Raw genomic sequence first — 25,458 nt, 5'->3', positions numbered from 1 at the left:
ACACCCACTGTGACGCCTACTCAAGAGCTGTGCGATTAATTATCTGAGTTCTTTGTAACAAAGATATTGATATTTGCAACTGTACTGCATCTAGCACATCGAACCCTGGCAGTACTAGTGTAGCTAACTTTGCCATCTCTGACTCTTTACCTTGCTCTCACTTCCCTGAATTTTCCATGGATGAGGTGTCTAGGGCGGCAAGTCTATTAAAGTCAGCAGCCCCTTCTGATCCTATGCCGCTGAAAGTATTGAAAGAGAATCTGCCTTCTATCAATCATTGGGTCATGGCAGCAGTTGACCACTCCTGCCAACTGAGCATTATTCCCGAAAACCTTAAGCTGCCAATGGTTATCCCGATCTTAAGAAACCGTCATTTGATGCTTCGGTTTTGGCTAGCTATCGTCCTATTTCTCTTATGATATGATGTGTGTGTTTTGCTGTTTGTAATTGGTTGATATTACTGTTGTAATTCTGTTTGCCTTTGATAGGCTACACTCAAAATGTGTCAGCCATTTTTGGATTTGGTTAGTAAATGTAGTCCTCTTTTTGTGATTTTGATTTTGGAAAGTATAAAAACTAACACTTTATGTAGTTTTCTCCTTCTGATTGTAGAACCCTCTGCACTATACTCTCATTATTTGTGTCAAACCCATGTGTTCCTGTTTTTGAACTTTATCCACCCTACGTAACCCCAATCTTGTATAGCCTAACTACTATGTATACTACTTTGTATACTTTATCATCATCCCCTTTAAATACCTTCATGAGCAGTGATGTATTGTATTGACACCTTTTAAGGACCAGTGAATCAGTACAGTCTCTTTTGGCATTTATATCCCATGCTCAGATGTTTACATTTTTTTAAAAGAATTCTGATAGCCGTGGTTTTACAAAAAGGGGGGTGATTGGAGTTTTGAGGATCGCACCCAGCAACAACAACGACCAGTGTATTTAACTGCAGCTATCCGGTACCCATTCAGCGTGCAGTGTTACTTGATTGTATTTGTTGTAATTTTAATGCAGTTTCAGCTGTGCAGTATTCTTAGTTGTTTTGACTTCTCTGTGAGGTAGTACAATTGATGGTGTTTATTTTAGTATTTGTTAAAAGAAAGTGGGATTCTTTGCATTTATTTTCTGTTTGGGTCTTTATTATTTGTATGGTGGGCATGTGCTGATAAGATTCAAGTACTTGAGGAGCTCTGCCTATTGAAGAAGTTGTTCAGTTAACTCCAGTGAAAGGTCAACCTATAGTCAAAGTGTTTGCCATGTTCTCCAAGTTTACTTAACCTACTCTATCATTTCTTGATCTGCATATTTACGTAACCTACCCCATTCTCTCTTGTTTTCCACATTTACTTAACGTACCCCATTTACTCTATTGTAATTCCATAGCATAATGTCAATTGTTTGTTTTCACCCAGTTTATGCATGTATGTTCATTGATTATAGTAACAGTTTTTATACTTTTATTGTGCCTCTATTGTGTAAGTGAATTAGTGATGGCAATGTACATTATGTTTGGAGAGAGTGATTTGTCAATTGGCTGGTGTGGCATTTTCCGTGAGAAGCCAATTGTGGCGTAAGCAACACATTTCTCTCATAACTGAAACATTGGGAGCAGTAAAAGTGGAATAGGAGGAATTGGCAATGTTGTAGAAGTGGAGGGTTCATTCATTGTTGGTGGTGTTGCACTGAAACTGGATGTTTCCAAGCTATGAAATGGAACATTTGAAGGTCCACGTCTTAAAGTCTTTTTTTCTTGACATTTTTCAAACTATCTGCAGTGGTCTTCTTGGAGGTTGTTTTTCTGTGGGGTGAAAAAGACTGCTAAGAATATGATAGTACTAGTGTTTCTACCACTGTGATTGTTTTCTATCCCTTGTTCTCCATGTTTTCTTATCCCACCCTATTCTCTCTTGTTCTCCAAGTTTACTTAACCTTCTCCATCCTTTGTCCTGCAACCACCCAGTATAATGTGCTTTCTTTGTTCTGACCCAGTTTATATATACATGTTTGTTTATTGTAGTGGTCGTTTTTATACTTTTTTATATTTTTGTATGTTTTTAATCCAAGTTTGATTTATTTTTCCAATGACCCAATTATTAGTATGTGCAAAGAGAACAACAGTGTTTTATGCACACATGTTGTATCTTATATAGTGCATGTGATGTAATGATTACAAGGTATGAGGGTCATAAAAAGTTGTGTATTAAATTGTGTTTCTTAAAGTGTGTGTGTTCTTTAACTAATTATGCTTTCTTTTGTTATAGATAGAAGGACATTTTTCTTTTTTCAACATAGATTAATAACCATGGCTACAATGGGGCATTGAATTTCAGAGGCGCGGTTAACCACAGCAACGATTCGGAAGGGTCTTGACCACGTGCCGGGGATAGTCTTGTTGGACTATACCCAGCACTATAGGCCTCAATGTGCAAAAAAGTATGGTGTTTGTACCCGAAAGAGTCCTTTCTAAGAACTATCTATTATGTATTTATTTATTTATTTATTTATTTATTTATTTATTTGGTTCCAAAAGCACACGGGCATCGAGGCACTGTTACAAATACACAAGGTGCAACAGTAATAAACGGGACAAGAGAAAGGCACAGGTTGGGGCGAAACAAAGGACAGTGAGGGGTCTCAGAGGAACAGCAAAGTTTTCAGCTGTCAACAGAATTTTTTTATTCTCTAAGCAGCCTTAAATTTGATGGAAGGGAGTTCCAGATTTTGGCCGACTGTATGTCATGTATATATGTATGGAACTCTATGTGACCTACCACCCCAAAGTTTCATATTGTAACCGTGGCTTGGAAAAAAAGTGAATAAGCTCTAGCCGTGGCTATGAGTGAGGAGTCATTTTAGGAAAGGTTTTTGATTACAATTTTTGAGTACAAAGAGGGTAATATTTTAGCACTTTTGACGTGCTCTCTTTATTATAATGTATCTTAAATAACTAATTTTCACTACCATTGTATCACTACTGTCTCTTTTGTCATTCATATTCCATACTCAGATATATATAAATATTTTTAAAAATAATTACTGCTGCTACAGAGCACCCAGCTGTTGCGCGGGATTTTACCCGTGGTTAGAAGTGGCACCCTGTGCAGCCACGGCTAGATACCAGTTAATGGCATGTTCAGTGTTTGTGGACCTTTCATATCTGCGGCTGCGAGAGGGCTTTACTAGGAGAGAACCGTGGTTATACAAAAAAGGGAATGATTGGTCTTTTGAGGATCGCACCTAGCCACAACAATAGGCTGGCAGGTTTAACCGCGACTATCCTGCACCCACCTGGTGCGCGACATTGCTACACGTGAGTAAAAGTGGTACCCTGTGCAGCCGCGGCTATATACCAGCAAATGGCATGTCGAGTGTTCGTGGACCGCGGGTATTAACAGCCAAACCGGCGAGGCTTCTCTATAACCTAGGCTATAACAAGCACATGCGTGGGTGCGTCAATGTTTTTTCACCTTTTTGTTGGTTGCTCTGATAGACGCGGCTACTATTATAGCCCCGTCTATTGGACCATACATCTTCTGTGCAATAATCATATTTTTATGTGGATGATACAGGTTAGAATTGTATCTGTGTTGTTAGGAAGGCATGGTATCAAAGTAAGACAGACACCAGTGATCACAGTTCAAGGGTGTTTATTGAACTTTATCAGGGGTGTGAAAAACACCTATCTAAACCTAAACCAAGATGGGAACAAGCTATGACCATCAAATAATAATAATTCAGTCCTGGTGGAGTCTAGTCAAATAAAAAGGGCCTATGCTAAAATAATACTATTGCCAAGCCTTACTGCTATGCTATAAAATAGTTTGGGATCATGTTCACAAAAAGAAAGAAGTGTTCATAAAATGATATGTCAGGATGTTAGGCCATGGGCCTACCTTCCCCATGTTTTTTGGCACAGGACAAGGTGGGTCACTCAAGCACAGCACACTCCTGGGCTTCTCTGGCATGAGGTCACAGTTTCATTCACCAACATCAGGGCCTTCTGTGCCCAAGTCTCTTTTGTACAAAGTCTCTTGCCTTAGAGGACCTGATGTATCACAAACAACAAAGAAAAGTTAATTTCTTAACATTCACGTCGGGCAATTTACTCTTCACTGTAGGTCCCCCTCAGCCGGGTTCCGATCCTTCTTTCAACATTAGCCTCTCTGAGTCGGATTCAGACCAACTTACATTTTTAGGCATCCCTCAGTCGGGTTCACATTTGCCACAACAATCTTCTCGGTCGTGTTTTCACCATTCACCCAGGATTCCCCCTCTTTCGCACTATGGGCCTCATTTCATGGACGGCCGGCACCGCCTTGGTGGAAAGGGGAATTACCGCCCTATTCCAAGGTTGGTGGGGTGGTAATTCCCCCATTGCCCTTCCCCATTCCCATTTTTGCCCCATAGGGGCAATTGCGGTACCGTAATTAGCTCCCTGGTCCCTTTGCGGGTTGGTTTTTAACGCCTGTAAAAAGCAGGCGTTAAATTCTCCAACCCGCAAAGGGACCTCGTAGTAAGGCGGTAAGGTTTTACCGGTACCGGTAAAATACCGGTACCGGTAAACCCTTACCGCCGTCCGTGTAATGAGGCCCTATGACTCATTTATTACAATGAGTCCCCCTCAGCCGGGTTCAGACCAACTTCAGTTTAATGACTATCAAAGACTTTCAAGTGTGCACAGGAATCAACGTAACCCACAGCAGGACCACTTCGATTTCACAGTTCAACAATTCTTCCCTGCTCAGAAGAAGGGGGGCACCAAACAGAGACTGTTGAGTGAGCACCGACGCAGCGCCGGACCACTGTGTCCCTGGTACCTATCTTGGATTCACAAAGTTCAATTGTATTCAAGTTCTCTTTCTTCATACAATGTTGCCACTTGCAAACTTGAGCATAACACAGTCCGGTTTGTTATCAGTTTCTCCAACTCACTGGCTGTGCTGTACTCGTTGGTGTTACTTTGCTGTTGGAGTCAAGGGCAGTACCACGGTGGCAATCACTTCTCCCTGCCTTGGCTATCAATGCGAGAGGACCCTGTGTACCTTTGACACACGCGCCACCATACGTCTGCTGCAATCCCCGGTCTTATGTTTCTTTTCGTTTAGGCTTCTTGAAAGTCACGGTTTTGAAAAGGGCATGGGTAATTCCCTCCCTATCGTCCTCTCTGATCTCGCCACCTTTCTCCTCGGTTTAAACTGCCATCTTGGAATTTCTGCTTTCTCGTACATTTTGCCTTGCTCCGCGTTTGCTTTCGTGCTCCGCCTTTTACCTGTGTGAGGAAGTGTAATGGGAGTCAGGTGTGTGTAGTTATCAGTTATTTCCTGACTCTGCCTGACCCTTGTATTGGGGCATGTCAGGTATACGGCTCTGGTTTTAGCCCGTTGTCGCTCATGATGAACTGCTGTGAGAAAGTGTTTGTGTCGGAAAAGGTGGGGTGGTTGAGCTTCTAGATATCCTACCTGGTAGGATGGGGAAAGGGTGCCATAAGGAAGAGGATACCGTGTCTTACCCATCGGTGTCCCACTTCCACTCCCCGAAGACACCCCCTCCAGGTGATCCTCCCGCACTGGTCCACCCTCAGGTACTGGATCCAATGACAATGGCCGTGTCCTGGCCACCTGGATGACAGATCCCCGGTGACTAGCGGGTGAGACACCTTCAGGTTTCTCACAGTGTGTGCTATTTTGTGTGCTTAGGTGTTCTCTTGTTTTATTTGATGTTTTGAAGGTTGGCTTAATTGCGGTACCCTTATTAGCTCCATCCCCATTCCCATTGAGCCATATGGGGGCTCGAATGGGAATGGGGAATGGTCCCCGGCATGGGGATTTACCGGGTCCTCCAAGGTTGGAATGACCCGGTAAGTCCCTTTTGCGGACCCGGACCCGGAATGTGGTAAGGAGGTAGCCATGGTGCTAATGGCACCATGGCTACCTCCTACCTCGTAATGAGGCCCATGTCTTCATGTGTTTGCTGTTTGTGAAACAGTGTTAAATTTCATGAAAAATATGTTGTTTTTTTAAAATATATACACTCATAAAGAATATAGGAATGGTATTAGTTGTACAGACTGCTATTATGTAAACAAGAAATAGAACGTTTTTTTCCAGTGCAAACTGCCCCAATATATGCAGGCACACTTTGGGCTTCAGCAATGTAATTTCACTCCACAAATAATATTTGAAGTGTGGGTTTGTTGTGCTTACTCTTTTCATGAGATTTGTTCTGTTTTTATTTTTGTACAATTAGGGGATAAAACAAATTGCCACTGATATTTTTTGTATAATTTCTTATTAATTAATTAATTAATTAATTAAATTCTTTAATGTGGTTTAGTTTACATAATAAACTTTACACATAATAACATATATAAAAGAGTAGAAGAATATAAAAATATGTAATATAAAATGTACAATAAATGGTAAGAGCAAAAAACAGACACTTTTTCTTATTTTATTCATTTCTTATTTTAGATTGTTTTTATTTTATTTGTGATCTAGTCTAGTAGGAACTTTTCACATTTAAAACAGATCAACCAAAGGTATAATGCATTAAAACACAATGTACTAAGCAGATAAGATATAACAATATTACATTTCAATTCAAAACACCATCCTGCATGAACATCCTTAAAATCTTTCAAGATGTACGCAAAATGAGTCTGATGTTGGGAGCTGATTAAGGTACATTCTACAATCAAATGGGAAATAGTTTCCACAACCTCTACCTGATGGCACAATCTACATCTCCTCAGACCACGATCTATACCTCGCCTGGCTCCCAAAATGTTGTTTGTAGGGTAAAGATTCAATCAGAGGCAGAAACATTGTGTCCGCCAGTACTCCCCCAGAGATTTGTGCAAATAATAAGGCATAACACTATATGACCTAACATCCAGCAATAATCTTGTAAAGAGACAATAACCTCGAATGAGGTTGATTGTCCTTATTCAGTCTCTTTCCCAAATTCTCCATTTTACATTTGCTGGATTTGTTAATAAAAATTCGATTGGTACGTCAAGACAGCATAAAATGTCAAGACACTGTGCCTGCCAACCTTTCGGAGGTAAAGAGAGCTTGTTCATGATAGCATGTTTTAACAACTCCCAGATTGACTTAGGTTCAGCTAAATAAATCTTCCTTAGAAAATTGACATTTTTCCAAGTAGCTAGTGCTTCTAGCGATATCAGCCCTAGTTCGTATATTATTGCTGGGGCAGGTACAGGTTAGAATATTGCCAAATATGAAGCAGGATGCTATATCCCTCAGACTGAGATTGCCAAAATGTGATCAGCCCACAATTTCCCTAAAATTGTGATTTTGAACCAAGAGGTAGGGTGGCCAATTGTCCCGTATTTTGCGGGATTGTCCCGTAATTGGCGACACTGTCCTGCAGTTTGCAGAGTGGCTGTGCGGGACGCAGGTTTTCCCGACTTGCTTTGTTCCCTGGAGTGTGACTCTCGGTAGACAGGAAGTCGGGACAACCTGCGTCCAGCACAGCCACTCTGCAGATTGAAGTGGCCGGCTACACACCACAGCACTACCACCTGCTGCTTTCTTTTTCTGGGCAGCTCCGTGGCCCCGGGTCCTTTTAAGCCTTCAGGTCGAGCTGCTAACACTGTGACACCTGTCTTCATTCCAATGCTAATGCTCTGTTCCTGGGGTCGTGATGGTCATGTTTGCAATTAAAAAAACGTGAACATCACCTCCCAAGGACAAACCATTTGCATTGCAATTAAGCCAGGTGTTAAGAGCTATTAATACATTTAAATTACAAATGGAGCGGGCCAAACGTGAATGATGCTGTGATGTTATCACCGCCTTGTGGGCAAGTGTCCCGCAAAAGGATATCAAAAAGTTGGCCACCGTACCAAGAGGCTGCTATATTCCATAGTAGGTAGACAAGATTAGGGGACCTGTGAAAGATATGTCTTCCCCTGTCTAACCAGTCAGGGAGCTCGAAATGGGTGTTGTAGTCACTGGTATACGTCTGCATTCTGAGCAGCCTGTGTGCAGCTGTTCCTGCACCACCGATCCCCTGACCCCCACCCCCTGACTTGATGTAGTGGCTCAACCAAAATACAGCAAGAAAATTAATGATGACTGAACAAAAAGGGAAACAATACAGTACGGGAGGCAGGGAAACGCGTCTACTGCAGATACAGTAGTATGCCTGAATGTTTGCGATGTGAGCAGAAGAGGACTCCGAAATCTGATAAGGATTTGCAGACTCTGCACATAGCGTGAGGCCAAACCATGAAGTGGGAAATCTTAGTTGTGGTGTTGTTCCGATTACATCCTATGCAGGCGGCCATCTTTGAATTGGATACACCACGGAAGGTCCCACAATGGAACCTCGTTCCCGTAAACCACTTCCAGTGGCACAGAGCACACCAGCGTAGCATTCCATGACAATCACAGCTCTTCCTGGACTCTGGGGATTCTTCATTTCCACCACAATTAAAACAGATCAGGACATTAGACAGGTTGACAAACAGGGTGACAGAGTCACCATGACCTTTATGCAGAGGCAATCAACAAGCAGTGCACTTGTAATCCATACAGCAGCTCTGATTAAACCCGGGACAGAGATCAACAATCACATCAGCCTGGAAACAATAATAGGGTCAGGAAGTAGGAATCCACTCACCAGACACAGTCTCCTTGGAGCTGCGGTGAGACAGGATCAGCACCGCTTGTGACGGGCATCCAAGGAAACACAACTTAACCCTTACTGTCGCCACATCACTGAGGGGTCAGGTGAGCTTTAGGTAAGTATCAAGTACTCGTCCAAACGTCAAAAAGCAAAGGGCAGGAGACCACCTGATAGATTCCCTACATTGCCATAGATGTTCAGAGAATTCCTGAAAGAGCCAGGCCTGATCTCCCATGGGTGACACCTTCTTTCTTTCTTGTTATGATCCTTGTCTGGGAATGGCAGAAAATGGTCAGTGACTCTTTGCATACTTGTGCTGAAGGACTTAAAAACCCAGCATCTGCCTGAGTTCACGTGGCTCCAATTTATGCATGAGGTGATTCCGGGGTGATTTACACAGTGCGCATGCATGGAAACTGTGGAAAGAAAACATGACTGCCATTGCAAAAAACGGTGGGCATATTGCACCACTGATGTGCAAGTATTGCACTGGAGTTTTGCCGACCCAATAAAACCAGGCACCATCCAAGAAAATATGTCAATTACGAGGGGGTCAGAATACAAATCCCTGGTGGCAAAATAAGCTCTTGTGCATGAATGCCACAACAAGCAGGAACTGCTAATGTCTCGTGGGATCTGCACGAGAACAAGCAGGAACTCCTAATGTCTCGTGGGATCTGCACGAGAACAAGCAGGAACTCCTAATGTCTCGTGGGATCTGCACGAGAACAAGCAGGAACTCCTAATGTCTCGTGGGATCTGCACGAGAACAAGCAGGAACTGCTAATGTCTCTTGAGATCTGCACGAGAGGGGATGGAGACAATCCACACAAACAGGTTTTGTGCAGCTTCCCCCTTCATCTTCCACGTTCAGAATAAGGACCACAATGTCCAGCTTTGTCTTTTCTTCACCGAAAAACTATTATTGGGACAAGTCAGAAATAACACCTAGGGCAATTAAGCTACCCACCCACACGTGGTAAGAAACATCTAAACTGCTTCTTCATTGCTGCGATTACACCGGGGGAACATTTTGCATAGGCAATGATATTGAACTGGCATTTTTTTTTAATTATTAAAGCAGTAATAATTAAACAGTCACACATTAAACAATGCAAACATTGCAGTCTCGGGGCACTTACCAACAATTACAGAGATACAAATAGATGTGTTTCATTCCAGCGTGCATTATCCTGATAATGGCAAATTTACATTTAGGGAACGAAAACACAATCAGCAACACGTCTCCAAGGTTGTTATGTGTGTTATTTCAATGTGTTAATCATTTGTATGGTTATTTATACTGCAATACACGTTTTTGGTGGTAGAACAATTGTGTACGAAGAACAAAGATCACATTTAAAGAAGTGTCCGTTGGGAACAATTTTGAAATGCATCCATATTTCATCAAACGCAGAGTGGCAAAGTTCCAATTTGAAATGATTCCCCTTGGCGATTTTTTTGGCAGGGGTTTTAAAGATTTGCAGACAAGACCTTGTGATGACAACTCATGTTTTTCACCAGCACAGTTTTGATATACCCGCTGGGCTTACGTCAAAAGTCCTCTCTTAAACTTAATTACTAAGCATGACTGTTGAAAAAATGCAATAATGTACTATTGCATACAATTTAGAATCCATATCTTTCAAAACAAGTAAAGATTCGAAAACTGACTTACAATTTTCAAAAGAATAACAAAAAAATCAACATTTGTAAACAATTGAAATTGCTGGATACAGTAGTCCGGTTAGATTATGTATTGCTTTCTTTCTTATTCATATTTAAAATAATTAATCAATGCGTCTGAATCCCAAAGTGCAAGGAGCAAACGTGTAAACGATAAAGTACAAAAGTGGAGCAAAAGTGGAGAGTAAAACACATAATGGGGCTCATTTCGAATTTGGCAGTATATGTAGGGGTAATTCCACCATACAGAATTACACTTAACGCCCATGTGGTTGGCAGAATTACAACCATATAAGGAGCCCATGCCTTTTGAAAATTCCACCTGGAAATAGCCTCATCCTGAAAACGGCAAGGGGAAAGGCAGCCATTTTGACATTTGAATCCATTGGCTATCAGCTTCTCTAGCAGCCATCCATTCCCACAACAAAAGCATAACCATGTTGAGGGTCAAATCAAAGGCAAAGTCTAAGAAATGAGGCTGCGGAGGCTTAAATTTACAGAAGCAGAGCTCACCCTATTGGCAGAAGACGTTATGGCACATGCAGGGGATACCCAGTCATTTTATCGCAAACATTAGAGAGTGGTACATAACAAAGCGGCCAAAAACACTGAAAAACACTCAAAAGATTAAATAACTATACAACGGGTAGTGGGGTAAGGGTTTAAAATGTGTCAGGTTGGGGTGGCGTTGTAAGGGTGGACAATCAGGGAATCAGGGGCCTGAGGATGGACCCCCCAAATAAAAACAAACAAAAATAATTCAGTGTTTTGACCGAGATGAAATGTACCACTCTGTAATTGTGTTCGGTAAAATCACATATAACCCATGCAGACCAGCTTTAAGGAATGGGGGGGGGGTCAGAAGAATACACAAATGCGGACTATGCTCTGTATGTCACCTCACCAGTAATATTAAACAGATCGATTTGAATGGCCGTCTTTGGAAATATAAGTCTTTTTCTAACTGTCTCACCAAATGGGTAGTGTACGGTATAAAATGCCCTTGTGGGCTTATATACATTGGCAAAATGATAGGATAGGCGAACATCGCTCCGCGATCCGCAATGAGATAGCGGATAAGCCGCTGGTAGCCCACTTTAAAGAGGCAAAACACACATGTGAGAACATATACTGGTTTGTTATACAAACCATGAGAGCACATCCACGCGGGGGTGATAGAAATCTTTCCTCAAAAAGCTTGAACAGAAGTGGATTTATGATCTCAAAACTGCTCATACTGGATTAAACATTGCAGTGGAATGGAATCTATTTGTCCATTAGTACAACATGGGACTCATAGAAGTATGTACACCACTGTGTATAGAATCTCCCTCTCTCCCACCAGGATGGTCTATTGGTGACACGCTATGATACGCCCCCACATCTGAGTTGACTATATATAGCCTGTTAGTAGACTATATTTGTAGCCTTAGGCCCTCGCAAGCTACAGTTCTATGGACTGGTGGCTCTTGTTTAGGGCCCCATCCCTCTATTAATGAACACATTCGATATTGTCAACTCAATACATCGATGGATGAAACTATGAGTTGTTTTGCTCTTTGCCTCTAGTGCATTCCCACATGAGAACAAATACTGACTCACTAACATTACGGCTGCCACATCTTTCGAAATACTTTGGGATACATCTTCTTTTGTATATATGTGTGGGTCTCCCCAATAAAGAAAAGACATAAGACACTGTTTATCAACTGTAGATTGGTACATATGACTTCACAACATCTTTAGATGTGTCCGCTTTTTGAACCATGCCTCAGTTCTTCTTGCATCGTGCTTGTCCCCCATTCTAAAATACATCTGCCTAAGATGGCGATCGCCGTGCATTATAGACTAAGTATTTCTGTCTATACATGGGACCCTCCTTCAGGTGGTCCTTTTTTGATTTCCGCATACGTAAACTAACAATAATAATAATAATTAGGCATTTATATAGCGCTATGAACCCTCAGGTATCTGAGCGCTGCTTATTATTACCCACGGTGTGTGGTGCTCATTTATCGACCTCGGAAGGATGAAAGGCTGAGTTTGGCCCTGCCGGGATTCGAGCCTACGTTAACAGGCTCTGCACGGATGTCAAAACGAGCGCTCTACTCGCTGTGCCACTTGACCGGCCTAACGTCTGGCCGCTCACGGTACGCGATTTAAGGTGGTCCATTTTCTATTTCCGCTTTCTGTTCCGGATTCGCGTATTAACGGCCAGCACTCGAGGTAAGCGGTTTGCACCTTCAGTTATCTCTGGGAAGCACTTTACAACTGTATGGAAAGACTTTGTGTCTGATATATTTTCTGTGCAGGTCCGCATGCATTGGGCGTAACATATCTGATCGATTGACGCATTGGGAGGGCTGCATAGCAGACATTGACTGACCTATCCTTTGACATTTGTGAATACACACGTCGCCAGCAAGTAAGTGATACGCGACTTAGGTAGATGTCCTTCCGCTCTGATTTGTTTGGAATCATCGGGCTATGACAGCAAACACTATGTCTCTCCTTTGCTCCCTTTGGAGATACTGATGCATCATGGGTGACATAGTCATCCTAACATCTCCCACAGAGAATATGATTCTTCTAAATCACCAACAGAAGGGCCACTGTCCTATACCAACGTGATGAACAACTCTCTCACCATAGACAGTAACTTTGAAATATATTACAAAGATTAATCTTACCTTTGGACACATGGAAACAGATTTAATTAATATCCATGCGTACCCTTTTCACTCTGTTTATTTGTAGTAATGGATTCTTTCTGATGCCGAATCTATGTGATCGTGCCCATTAATGTCAAACCTACTTCTCCCTCCACACTCTAAAGCAATGGAAAACAGGTTGGTAGGATCCCTACTCTTCTTGCATGGTGCGTAAGGCACCTGGTGACTACCATAAAGGCATTCCCTATGATCTCCTAATCAAGCTCTTTTTATTGTCCCTAGGTCCTAACGGCTATGTACAGGGCCCCGTACATTGAACGTAGTTGACCTTCTTTTACCAATTACCTCCGTCATGAAGACGGGCTTTGGCATATCACTATCAGGATTTCGCTTATTGAAGTGGTCTGCCATTTCCAAGAAACGCAATTGAGTGTTGATGTTGATAACCCATGTTTAGTAGAAATATGCACATGGTTCAAGTGTACCTATCTTTGTTACTTACATCACGTAACTGCAAATGTATACTAGTTACTTTTGACTCTTCTGCATCTGACATTGGATATAGAAACAGCTGAACGTGATTTCTTCATTTTGTTTCTTTGTGTCTCTCTTCAAAAAATGCTTGTAATGATAATTGTTTTATGTATTTGTGTTTTTATACTATTGATATGCATTGTTATATATTGATTAAAATATGCTTTTTTGATACTATGCCTTTGGTAGGGCACATCATTTGGTGAGATTTAATATCACCCTTTGAGTAGTCTACCTACACCTGACGTGTGGTTAAGGTGGTGGTGATTCTACTGCTTTGTTGTTCATATTCAGTGAGAGGATACTCTTTAAAGTACCATTAGTGTAAGATAAAAAGGTGTCTCATTCATCCTGAATAGCCCAACAAATCTCCATTCCATAGACAGGCAGCATCACCCTCACCAACACACACAGAGTCATCCGCAAACATGACATGTATAGGGCCACAAAGGCATATGTGGGGCATATGTCACCTCTATACACGCCAGCAACTACAAATGTTGTTCTGAGGACATCCAGCTGGAGTGCTTGATTAAAGTGATGTGCTTCTCTGGAAGCCGCTGTATGATAGGCTTTCTCAGCTTCTTGGTCTGAACGCTGGATACCTTCAGCATTTTTTGAGAGCACACCTTTCCAAGATCGTATGATTGTTTTATCGGTGGTTTTGTTTTGATTTATACACAGGCTAGAACACGTCCTGAAGAAGGCACCGCCCATTGGTGTCTGCCTGTATCATACATGATCACTAGTTCCACCAGATGACCGCTTGAAACTATGTTATTTGGATGTTGATGGAATGGTACTGCTTCCTGTTGCGGTAGATGTGCAACAGTGGATGGGATAGTACCAATGCAACACCCGTACAGTCCTGTGCACCAATCATGTTGGGGAAGTGGGTTGTGGCATGTAAACGTGCCTCGTGGCATGCACCTGGTATGTGGTGGAGGGGACTGTAATGTGATTAGTTGCATGTCGCATTAGTGCTTCAAGCACATATACCAACACTTTCAAAAAAGTTGGCTGTGACATGCCATGTATCATCGCAAGAGAGTGCTGAAATGTGCCCTTAGCTAGGAGGTGCTGGACAGCCACCAGCTTCCACAGGGGTGGGATGGCAACTAAGATACTGATCCACTCTGGAGCTCTAGCTGCACGATGGTGAGCAGCTCAGATATGGTGTCTCTGGCCAGCCGACAGAGTGTGGTTATCTGCTCATCCATCATTGCCCACGGTGAGGGTCTGACCCGGGGTATGAGTGGCCTCCGTGTGGCACGACTCCTCTGATTCTGCAGATGCAATCTCCTTGCCAGCTGCTGCACTGCATGTCTCTGCATCTCAACATACAACTGCAAATTGTGGAGCACATAATCCATGTCCACTAGGGGCTGCATGTTGCTTCAAAGTGAGTTTGGTGAAAGGTGTTGGGTTTAAATACTCTTTTGGATGCAATTGGATGCATCTGTGGCTTATTTTCATCGCCTGCAATGGCACTGCACCAACCTCTTAGCTGGAGGTAACTGCACTGCTATTTTGGAGGAATTACTGCCTGCTTTGGTTGTATTTGGCTGTATTTCACCTTTTAATATGTAATACGGTTGCCTATTTTGGCTGTACTTCCACAAGCGGAATAAACACTGAAGGAATTACCACAGATTTTTGTGGCAGTCATTCCTCTGTCGCTAAGCCTGCGGCGGAATGACCACCGATTTTGTGGTCTTGTAAATTGGTTGTGCAGTAAAAGTGGCATTAACGGGATTACTACAATTTTTGAAGCGCCCACCAAACTTGTAATGAGCCCCATTGACTAAAGTTCCTATTTCAGATGTGAAAGGAGGCACTAGCTTAGTCTTTTGTGTTGGAGTCTAAGCTCACCACAAGAACGTTTGGGAGCCCAGATTAACCAGTGCCATGACATAAACCAAGGGCCTGCTTTGCTGTTTGCATCTTGCTCTCCTTCAACAGGGGTTTCGGTCATCAAGACTTGAATTGTCTTTGAGATGAGAAGAATCAAGGTTTGCAACAGGAATCACACAACAATGACAAAGCTGGTGTGGCGTTCCCAACCTGCACACTGAGGTGGACAACGGCAGAATCCACAATTTTACTATAATGTTAAGCCTCGATGTCTGGAGCTGGCTTAGACAGAGCTGGTTAGCTAACCAGAACCATTCTGCCCAGCCTACGCTGGAAAGTGGGCCTTAACACCATTAGCACCTGGCTCACTGTGCTGGGTGATAAACGTGCTTTTTGGTAAAAATAAGACTGTTCGCTTTGATAAATGGACATGCGCAACATGGTGCCCATTCAGCAAAGGGAAGACTCGACCACTGAAAGATGGCCACCATGGACAAGTGAGAGAAGGTTGGGATTGAGACCCTTCTCACTTCCCAGGTTGGACTTCAGGGAAGATGGAGGGAGATTTGGTCGTGAGGGTGACCATGGGCCAGCAGCTAAGTGGAGGGAGCAGAGTTTTGGCGCTGTCTGGTGGGGCCAGGTAGCCGAGCAGAAGGGTAACGAGAGGACGGCAGCACACCAGAGCTGAGCGTGTGGAGGAGCAGCAAATACCTGTTCTGGAACGCAGACGTACATCAGTGGTTCCAGCCCAGTGCTCCCGGATGCTGAGTGGGTGGCACCCTCGCATCAGGTGCTAATATGCAGATTACTCATTGCGCTTTGGAACATGGGTTTGCAATATTCCTCTGGCCTTTGGTAACTCCAAGTTTGAAAGTAGAGGATTTGACAGCCATTTTTAACATCGGAACCCATTCTGATGTAGACCTGGATGAATAAATAATTTCTAACCAGCTGCATTTTTCGGATAATCAGAATTTGAGTAACTTCCTGATTTTGTAAAAATGTTGGTTTTCGTTCATGTTAAGTGAATGTCATTTATACAGTTTTAGGCTGATGAAAGTTTCTGTAAACAGTAAATTGAAAATGCCGCCTACAGACATTCAAAAGAGGCAATGTGTCATGTTACAAGATTAATAGCTTTGTGGTGGATGGTTGTTAACTCTTTGCTTTCAGTTGACAAAGCAAAACGAAACAATCCTTAAAAAGCACCAATGTAAAGCAAAGATGTCACACTGTATTTCTCAGGCGCACGCCTTCAATGACAGCACAACATTGCACTCCTGCATGTCTAATTAGCCACATCAGAGGTAGGCATGATGGCATTTTGCATGATTGACATGCTCGTCAGTAAGCTCCAGCTGCACTGGCTGTTCTGAGGACATCCAGCTGGAGTGCTTGATTAAAGTGATGTGCTTCTCTGGAAGCCGCTGCATGATAGACTTTCTCAGCTTCTTGGTCTGAACACTGGATACCTTCAGTGATTTTTGAGAACACACCTTTCAAAGATGGTATGATTGTTTTATCGGTGGTTTTGTTTTGATTTGTACACAGGATAGATCACGTCCTGAAGAAGGACCGGTGTGTGTCTGAAACGCACCGGCCATTGGTGTCTGCCTGTATCATACATGATCACTAGTTCCACCAGATGACCTCTTGAAACTATGTTATAAGTTGGCACTACACATTGCATGAACATGATACAGCTGTATTGTTGTCTGCTCACACCCAGGTCTTTTCTTCATTGTGTTCTGAGGATATTGCCTGTCTGGTTTGGACTATCTTTATTGTACAATTAGTAACCTCTGTGGTACTCCTAATTAAAGTGTGACTGATTCTAACCCTAGGTACACGAGAGGTAGATGTCTACCATGAAATCCCTATATTTCTATATTGTAAACCTCAATGGTACTAATTTTTCCAACTTTCACCGGATGAAAAGCCAGCCGAGACATACCTGTCATGTGATCGATTCTGCATGTATGCTTTGAAATCTCAAAAATACCTTCTTCAATTATACTTATTTGTATCAACTTCATAAAGAAGAAACACTATGTTGAGCCAACCCAAATGCACACCTGTGACTTTCAGGTTATGCGCAGATCACTGCAGTCGGCCCCCCTAACCTTTTCCTACTACTGTGACCAAGGATGTCTTGCAAAATGGCCCCCTAGAATCTAGAAGCTGATTTTTGAGAGTGGGGGGGGCGGGTTGTACAACAAAGGCATTTTAGAAATGCCTTTGTTGCATAATCCCCCTACCCACCTGCCAACATCCGCTCTCCTTCTGAGGCGTTGTGGAGCTCTGAAGCCCAGGGGAAAGGATTGGTATTTTTTGCACTGGTCCAGTAAAAAATACCATGCCTACCTCCTGGGTCTCCCAGCATCTCATATACACACATAATCACATTGATTGTGTGAGTGTTTTAGATGCTGTGGGGACCAGGGGAAAGGGATGGTATCTTTTTACTGGACACCATTGATGTCCAGTAAAAAAAAATACCATGTTTGCCCCTTGGGCCCCGAGGCGCCAATTGCAAACTATTTGGATTTTTACCCTATTTTTACAAAGAGTGCTCTAAAATGAAACATTTTAACCCATTATTTTAAAAAAATCCTGGGGGTAGAATCCCCCCGGATACCCCCTTGATTGGTTCGGGCTCCCTCGCTACATTCGGTCACTATGGCATATCTGGGGGAAATATTTATGCCCCTCCACTTAAAAAATTCACCAGCCACCACTGGCCCTGGCACTGTGCTGGGAGTGGGGTGGGCAGAACCCAGGGACTATGGTGGCAGCAGGATGGCGGGAAGACATGGGATAGTGGTGGGAGCAGGGTGGGGAGAGCTCAGGGTCTGTGGTGGGGTGGGGAGAGCCCAGGGACTGGGATATGAGTGGGATGAGGCAGCCCAGAGACTGTGATGAGACCAGCTGGGGGAGCCCAGGGATTATACTGCAAGTAGGGTGCGGGGACTGTGCGTGACAGTTCATAGCCATTTCGACTTACTGTCCATTTGACATTCTTTGGGGGGTCCACCCTGCCTAAATATTGCTCAGGGAGGGCCCAAGCAAAAAAAGTTTGAAGACCACTGCCCTAGATAATAGATCTGATTTAATAAAGAAATTCTTTGGGGGTAATCAAACATTAAGAGAGAAGGATATTTGGCTCCAGTTGATGCAGGGCTCTAACCTTTCTCTTACATACGCCCTGCTAGAGTTTGTGTCAGTGATCTTCCGGAACATCGAAGCCAGAAAGGAACTTACGTCCTGACGGAAGGCCTTCATTATCTTACACAAAGTTGATCCAGTTAGTGATGGCAGAAACACAACTAATGCTTGACTTTTGTTCTATTCAACTTTTTTGTCAATTTTTTACAATTTTAAAATGGATTAATTGTAACTTTTGTAAAAGCTGAAAGGTTTCACTTGTAAACCGTTTGCTAAAAAAAAAAAAAATGTAATTCTTACTCAGGAAATCTTAAGTAAAATGTGGACTTTGCCTTGACAGAACATACAGATCCCATGACCATAGCCTGGGTTTTTTGGGCATTGATGGTGAGCCCTTTTTTCCCCGCAGGAGTCTGCAATGGTGTTAAATAGTTGCAACAACAATGCTCATGTGCAGACTAAAAAAAGAGCGTCACCCACAAAAAGAAAAATTGCGGAATCCCTATGCGCCACCGTTGGCACTTTGGACGGCACTCCCCTAAGATGATCCGCCACTAAATGATTACAACATAAAGTAAAAAGGTCTGGAGCCAGGTCGCAACCTTACTAAACTGCACTCGAGGTGCAAAAGGTGGAGCCCTCTCCCCTTTTCGGCCAAACCAGACCGTTGGCGAAGTGCCCAGGAGAAGCTTTCTCCAGCGCAATGTTATGCCTTTATCCCTTCTCACCGCCTCCCAAGATTCCCACAATATCAGTCTATCCATCTGTGCTGCCAATTGCCCTCCAAAAGTCATCCTGGGCCAACGAAATGATGTTCTCATTATGAATCCTGGCTTTAATGTGTCCCATCAACCTTTTCCCTACTGCTCACCAGCAGAAATGCCCTGAGATTGTTGTGCACCTCGACATTCTTGTTAGAGTTGTTTATTGTCTACTCTGTGGGATGTAGGGCAATAAGGAAGACATTATCAAGTTCTAGGACCAGGGAATAGTATTATCACTCTTGATCTAACACTCTATTCTCTCCTTCCATATCAATGTTATAATCAGTACATCTCTTGCGTACCCAGTAAGGTACGAAAAGCTGGCTGGGTAATCAGAGAGCTTTCAACTACTGGACACCGCATGCATATCATATCATATCATATCATATCATATCATATCATATTGTGACTACTATTGCAGCCCCTAACCTTCTAGCCTTCACTACAGTGCTCCTAACCCACAATAATGGGGGAAATCACCCAGAACCTCTCAACAAAACCATATTGATATGAAATCAAGTGTCCATGATAAGAAGTATTAGCAAAAGGTTAGACAGGGTCTCCAAAATGGATGCCTTCTCATCTCGGAATCCATACACATTGTATAGATGAATTACATCCATCAGTGTATTACCGCCACCAGCGTGCTTTCATTAAGGTATGTCATTCATTTTTTTGTCATGGTATCTGGCTAACCCCCAGAAGCTCATGTAAAAAGCCTACCCATGCCACCTTGTGTTTTTTCTGGGTGCAATGTCCAGGTTTCCATCAGGCTGCAGATATGCAAAGTAGACAAGAATTGTGGTGTGTAGTAGAGAGCAGTAATCACTTATTCATTAGAAGTTGTTAAACGTTTGGCGGGGATTATGGTATGTAGCACAGAACTTTGTTTACTTAATCTTCACTAAAAGCTCCAGTACATTTTCTAGAATTGTTGTCGGTGGCATGGAGCTGTTTACTGCATTTGACAGAAGTTTGATGGGTTTGCTAGAACTTTGATCACCTACTGACCATTGCAAACTGCAGTGAGGTGTGTAGTGCCGTGGGCGGCAGCATAGACCTGTGTTCACTCAATATTTATCAAAAGCTACAAAGAGGTGTGTGCTACTGTGGCCTATAGCACAAAGCTATGAAAGCCTGTTGAGTAAAAGTTGCAGCTAGTTTTGTGAGGTTGCGGTATAATGCAGGCTTGTGATCACAAGATAAGCAGGTATAGGCAGTGTAACGTCAGTGTTCTTCTGATGTGATGCACAGAGGTGTGGGCCATTTATAGGAAGATACATCACCAATGAGGTCTTCCAGAGTATAGTGTGTTGTGCACAGTAGAGGTTACTCCATTTTCAGTGAAAGCCACCTTGATGTCTTTGAGATTGGTATCTGATTATCAGTCAATTTTCATGGAAAACTACAGAAAGCTCAGAGGGACTATTATATCATATAGTTTTGAACAATGTAACTAGTTCTGCCAACTCGTTCTCATGGTTTCTTTCTGGCTGGATACTTTTCGAACTAATGGTGGACACCCTACACCTTGGAATTGTGCAATCTGTTCCATGCGGCTACACATAGACAACTGGGGTGTGTGCACACCAACAAATCTTCTATTATATATTGCATTCTTTTTCCGCAACATTCCTGTACTTAAATTTAAAGCCCCGTCATGAGGGGTTACATTTCAAGTCCATGTAAATTGCGCAGAGGGGCCTTCATCTATTTGCACTTCCTTTCTTCAATTTTGGTTGTTTGCGTCATGAGATAGTAATCTTTCATGGAAACCCAGGTGGTCCAGGTTTCTGCGAATGATTACCCCCTCGTGATACATGCAATATAGAATGCCTACCACCATGTAAATGCATGGCAGGAGGAATTTACATGTATTTCTATGGAATCTGCCTGTTTGAGCCAGTGCTAAAGCAGGAGGATTCCACAGAAATCCAGAACATATTGTGCTGCACCAAAATCACATGGGTCGAATTTTTGAAAAACCCATACATTACACAAAGGAGAACGGTTACATCCGTAATTAGGTGCAAACAGGTCCCCTCTGTAATTTACATCATTTGCATCTCAGAGAGCAAAAGGGAAGTGTTAAGTGGAGGCGAAAGTGCCTTTGAGCTTCTCTTTTGCAATCTGTCATGAAAACTAAGTAAATGCTACCTGCCAATTACAATTGCCAGGCAGCATTTACAATGGATACCTATGGAGTCTGCATACTTTTTGCTGTTGTAAAAAGCAAGTGGATTCCTAAGGAATCCACAGCATTTATGTCAGCATGAAAATCTCATGCTGGCGTAAATGCTAGAGTATTTGAATGGTGGAGAGGAAGGGGGAGGCGGGATCCTAAATTACGATCTGTGCCCCCGATATGCCATACAAATGCATGAAAATGAGGTGTAATGCAAAATTATTGCATACACGTTTTTTTCATGACTTTTACACATTCATTTCATGCTATACCTTGTTCAACATAAACCCCAATCCGTTGTCTCCCCCAGATCTTCCTTATCCTTTCCCACTATTCTTTTTCCATTCTTTGTCCTGAGCTGTTGACTAAGAGATATCTGGCGTTGATTTCAGAATCTAGCTATATGGCCTCTCTGGTCAGAACCCTCCTCTCCTTCTCCTTCACTAATGCCAAGTGTTTCTTTATTAGAGCTAAACTGTTTGCTGGGAGAAAGCACAGATTTAAGATCCTCAGGAAAAATGCCCGTGCCTCCTAATGGCAAACATTGAGAAGAATCATTTTTGGGCATGTTCGCCCGGCACTACCTGTGGTGACTCTATATTCAGGGCAAACTGCAGTGAGATCGTGGTCATTGATCTGTCCTCTGAACCTCAGAGTTGGATCATTCATTATTTGGGGCAGCCATGGTGAGTTCTGTCATGAGTTAGGATGACACCCTCTACCATTTCCTGGTATGTATAAGCATCATTTCGAATGGCCATGCTCCTACATTCATAGTTCATTTTGGTAATTCACTGTTTTTGAATTGTGTGTGCACTGCCATGAATTGACTTGAAAATGCATGGTTTTCGCAGAGATATCCTGAAAAGCTGCAGTGAGATCTGTCTCATTCTAGTTGGATGATGTGAGCAGCCTCTCTGGAACCCTTCCTCTAGATACCCTCAACATGAGATTTCCAGAACCCTCAATGTCCAGAGCAATTCTTTGATGTTCCTTAGATCAGACCTACTAGTTGATGCAAACATAAATTGGGCCTCATTACTAATTCCTTTGAAATTACTGCAAACATCGATTACTGTTTACCCGGTTTGCAATCATGGCAAAATCTGCTAAATTATAAATGTTAGAATGGAGGTGATAAACCACATTTTCTTACCTTGGGCACTAAATTCAATTGCTCAATTTTTCTGAACGATGGCGTCATTTGGATAAAATGGTAAAAGAAGTTCCTATTGCAGTTTCATAATCGGCTTTTTACTATTCCTTGATTTAAAAAGTAGGTGAAGTACCGTGCAAGCCAGACAAGAGTAGATTTTAAAAAGAAACATTACAAAATCCAGCAGCATGCAATCTTTTAGCTATGATACCTTTAACAGCATCATGAAGGGGCGTATGTGGTCTTGAAATGTAGCTACCAAGAGTACAAGTTAGTTCCATCTCTGCAATCTCACTTGCAGCGTTTTCAGTCCAGGTAGACAGATCTTTAGCTGTCTGCCAAATCTCCCTCAGCAGTATGTGGCAGGACCGTGGTGTCAATCAGATGCTCCTTGATGCAGAAAGACGGCATCATGCTGAAAGCTCTGTTATAGTGTCGGCCATTTTGTGGATGTCAGCGCACCTGTTAAAGTTTTGTGCTTCCTTTCATGCTGCTTGGTACATTATTGTTTTACCCACTGCTTTGCTGTATTACATTTTTGTTGTTTTGATATTTTCGAATACTTGGCAAGCCAAGCTGTAGTCACAAAAACAGCTATTATTTGTTGTAGAACTTGCAGAAACATTCCTAAACCAAAAAAATAAGAAACATCCATACTTCCATTTTACGTGTTGTAATGAAGCCAAAAGAAAAGTTGAGCAGAAGATTTACACTTGTAGAAATTCAGTTGTTTTTTAAGTTCATTTAAGAAAGTTTATGAGCAAATATTGGCAAACAAAAACAGACGATTTGCAAAAAAGATGTCATGGCCCCTAGTCATGAGGCTAGTAGCCTAAAAAATTAAATTGAAGACCTTGCACATTTCTGTGGCACCTGTCAGGGCTCCTCTACTTTTATGCCCAACTCTGCCAGTCCCCAAACTTCATTTAAGGACAACCCCCTATAATAAGACAATCAACACTTAATATTAAAATATGTGATGATCTCTTAACCACTTTGTCTTAAATATACAGAACTGTGCTATAATAAAGAAAAATAAATTAGCAAATTATCAGCACAAATAGCATAAATCACTGGCTATTTGTTCCCAATTTCTCTTGCCCTAATATATTCTTCTCTTTTGGGGACTCTGATTGTTTTTACAGCTCCTTGTACTGTGATAGCCCTGCAGTGCCCTGATTCATGCAGGCATTTATGAGCTCAAAGAGGAATTTCTGAAAGTTAAAATGGAGTTACCCTCTCTTCCTGAACTCAGTAAATCTCTCCAGTATGAATTAAAAAAAAACTTCAATGCTCTTGTCATCATGGCAATATTTGCAAGCAACGTCTAGAGATGACTGTCATCAAATACCAAAGATCAAGTCTCTGCTCCTATGTGTGCTACTACCTGGGCTGAGAGAGTCCAAAGAACACTTGTGTTGATCATTTTAACATTGTGCAAAATAGCTCCAAACCCTTACAATTTGAAACCCAAGGAAGGTTTGTAAAACAACTGAAGGTACCTGCCAATTATAGCTGATCAAACTTGCAGCAACTCCCCTCCCCGATATATTCAGCATGATTTTGCCAAGAGAAATACCACTGCCTGGGCCCATCTAGGCCACAATGCATTTAGAGGTGCTCCTAAGAATAGTAGCACAGTACATATCTCGCCTGTCTGCAAATTATACACAAGGGTACAGGAACCCATAGACGCTCTTTAAAATAAAACTATTCATTGGATATGTCATGCCAGAATTGATAGGGCAATGTGATTTCTTGAGGAATTGGCACGGGTGGTAATTATGCTGTGGTAATTCCTCCAGTTCATATTGCTAATGTGGAAGAAATATCTGCAGCCAAGTGCTAAAGGTATCTATCTCCTCCCCATTACAGCCAATCTTGCATTACGCAGTGTGGTAAAAGTGGCAGTAATTCAATTACCAACACCTTTTTAGTGCCCCACCATTCTCGTAATGACCACTAAATACAAGAGACAGATCTTTTATTTACATACGCAAAGTAGCAACATTTGAATATATTTCAAAGAGGATAAGACTGATTTCACCAGTAAGCAGAAATTCTAAGGAAGAGGTTTTACCCGTATGCCACAAATGTGATGGGGAAGCATACCTCATTGTGTTTTAGGAATGGATAGTTGCATCTTCGAATTACTTTCCAGCATCACAAGGTTACTTCACCATGTTTCACATAATGGCTCCTCCTTTCCCCTTGCACAAAATGCTGATATGTACTCCTTTGTAGCTGCAAAAAACAGACTAAGCGCTATTGGACTGCGAGTAATGACACTGTGTGATCTATGCCTTCGCACAGCAGGCACACTTGATAGCTGCTTGTCCATATCATGTGCAACAGGACGTGTAATGAGAAAATATAACAGGTAGTACTTTTAAAATGTAACCTTTTAATCATGCTGTCCGTTACTTAAAACAAGAAATGTTCATTTGAGAATGTGCTTCCCTCAGGATGAAGATTAACTTGTGAAAATTGTGGGTACACAACTACACAACTTTCATAACTTTACCGAGCAAGGCCTGTTTCTTCGAACACTGTGAAAGTTATTTATAGCTTTTAGACAAACATGCCTCTTTTTGAAAATGATAAAGGTTATTTAGGAGGTAAAGCAAAGTTGGGTTTGGTGGCTAAATGTTATATGTAACACGTTTAGATATTAACATTTTGAGGTCAGTTTTAAAATGTGTTTGCGAGTGTTTATCAGTCAGTCACAGTTCTTGTTGGTGTTGAGAAGGGTTGCTTAATGGTATACAAAAACCGTTCCTT

This window comes from Ambystoma mexicanum, chromosome 6p, assembly GCF_040938575.1.
Source record: "Ambystoma mexicanum isolate Mex_15411 chromosome 6p, UKY_AmexF1_1, whole genome shotgun sequence".
Taxonomy (NCBI): Eukaryota; Metazoa; Chordata; class Amphibia; order Caudata; family Ambystomatidae; genus Ambystoma; species Ambystoma mexicanum.
This window is presented reverse-complemented; position numbering follows the sequence as displayed.